General features: G+C 42.1%; 1 pseudogene across 1 annotated transcript; it reads right to left on the bottom strand.

Moving 5' to 3' along the window:
• Nucleotides 1–573: 573 nt before the first annotated feature.
• Nucleotides 574–1,486, bottom strand: LOC117066521 (annotated as a pseudogene). Its single transcript, XR_004430375.1, has one exon. The product of XR_004430375.1 is annotated as a 60S ribosomal protein L6-like (transcript).
• Nucleotides 1,487–2,288: the final 802 nt, after the last annotated feature.

Below are 2,288 nucleotides of genomic sequence, written 5' to 3'. Positions count from 1 at the left end.
TTTTCAGACTTAAAGATCTTTGCATTCTCTAAATCTCCACTTCCTAAGGTTGAATGTCCTTTGTTTCTTTAATTGCTCTTCATGAGACATTATTTCCAGACCCTTGATTATCCGGGTCTCTCCTCATGGGGTACAATTTCTCCTGTCAACATCCTTCGTTCACTGTGGTACTTGCGACTCCACGTGGTAGTGTCTTAGGCTGGGCTCTCCCAGAAGCAGCCTTCGGAAGAGGATTAACATGGGGATGGGTACTTGGAAGGGGATCCCAGTAAGCATGAGTAGGAAGTGAGGAAGTAAAACAGGGAAGGGGAAGACACTAATACAGGCTGTGTTACTGAGCCTGTATTGCTATGAGCAAGGAAGGCTGGGGCATGTCATTTATGCTTCAGATGACTGGGACACTATATAGAGCTTACTCTCAGAGTTGTCTCACCTATGGGTGAAGGAGGTGAGGTATTTGTCCAGTCTCCTATCCATTATTAGTATTCTGTACAATCTGATAACCACTAACAATCATAAACATTCACAACCTTTTCAGTATAATCTAGGATTCTTTGATTTGTTTTTCTTTTCTTTTTTTGTAGTTAGCTATTTAATGAGGTTCTTAAGACATTTAGAACACCAATTTGTGAGGATAAATTCCATTCGTCAGGGCAAACACAGATCGCGGGTAGCCCTGGAACTGAGGAACAGCTTTGATTTTTGGTAAAATTTGTGAGTCCACAGCTTTCTGATCAGTCTTGCGCTGCTCTGTAATCTCGTATTTCTCTTTTTCTGTGTCGAAGATCTCACCTTCCTGGTGTCTGGGCTTCCGCAGCTGCTGCTTCTTGAAGTAAGCATCAATAAGATGTTTTTGGATTTTTACATTGCTGATATCGATTTTGGTTGAGGTGGCAATGACAAATTTCTGGTGTGTTCTTCGTAGAGGAACTCGATTGAGGACCAGAGGTCCAGTCACAAGTAACAAGCCACTAGCCAGCTGCTTCAGGAAAACCGACCTCTTGCCCCTGTGGCTTCCAGTGAGGATGATCAGAATGGTCCCGGGGGTAATGCTGGCTCGTAGTTTTCTCACATGCTAACTGAAAGGATTTTTGCCGTGGCTCAACAGCTTTCGAGGCACATCTTCAATAGGATAATGTCTAGGCATTTTGCAAAGTTTAACCACCTGGGTACTGCCGTTCTTGTCACCACCAACTGGTTTTGTAAGAGTTGCAAGAACCTTCTCCTTCTTTTTCTTTTCAACCTTGGATTTAGCAGCTGAGTACTTCCTCTTGTACATGGTCTTTCTGGAATACATGGCAGATCGGGAATATCTGCCAATTCCTCTGACAAGGACAGGGTTGCTGCTGCAATGGGCCTTCCCCTTGTTTGGCTTCTTAGCCTTGAGGTTACCCTTTTTCACCTTGCCACCAGCATCAGCCTTCTTGGCTTTGGGTTTCTTCTCTTTAGCATCTGGCTTCTCAACTTTTTCACCCACCATCTTGCAAGATGGGCAAGAGCTAATTTGTTTTTCATATAGCTGAATCATACCTGGAGTCCTCCCAGATACACCATCAATGAAAACCCCTGGATTTCCTCGTGGATAGCCAAATCTCTGCCAACTTGTATATGAGCAACTTACGTATTTATTATTTATGTATTTATTATTATGTGTCATATATTATATTATATATAATTTACTTACGCATTGCTGAGCTCTCTGATTTGGTTAAGGGGGATGTGGGACTTCAACGTGTCACAATCACTCTTCAGCCTGCCCTTTCCCGGCTTCAACTTTCTGTTTCTTTGATTTCCTTTGGCATGAGGCACGTATTCCCTGTTCTAACACCTTCTCTTATCTGGTTACCTCCTGGTCAGCTCTCAGGTCTCAGCCCTGCCATGGGTCAAATAGTTAACAGTGCACATTTCCCGATGAAACCTCACACATTAGAAAATGAAATGAGACAGCTGTCACAGACAATGCCCAGAAAAGCCATTCAGCTATTTTGCCTTCTACTTGAAGAACTCAAGGAAACTAGATTTTTCTGTGTCAATGTGCACAACATCTAGATTTTCCATGCAAAGTAATTAAATTAGTGTACTTTGCAGGGTTGCAAATTTACTTGTACTGTATTTAGATGGGCACAGAAATTCTAACTTCTTTGTTTTCTATGCTGTATCTGGTTTTTCTCAGAATTTCCTCACCATGTTGGAAACAAGAGGAAAAATTAAACTTGCCAGTGTTTATTACTGCAGTTGTTTCCAATGTAAGTTGGTTTTCCAATGACTCAGTCTCTTCTGAGGAAATG

The sequence above is a fragment of the Trachypithecus francoisi genome, unplaced genomic scaffold (assembly GCF_009764315.1).
Source record: "Trachypithecus francoisi isolate TF-2019V2 unplaced genomic scaffold, Tfra_2.0 Lachesis_group20, whole genome shotgun sequence".
In the NCBI taxonomy this organism is placed as follows: Eukaryota; Metazoa; Chordata; class Mammalia; order Primates; family Cercopithecidae; genus Trachypithecus; species Trachypithecus francoisi.
This window is presented reverse-complemented; position numbering and strand designations above follow the sequence as displayed.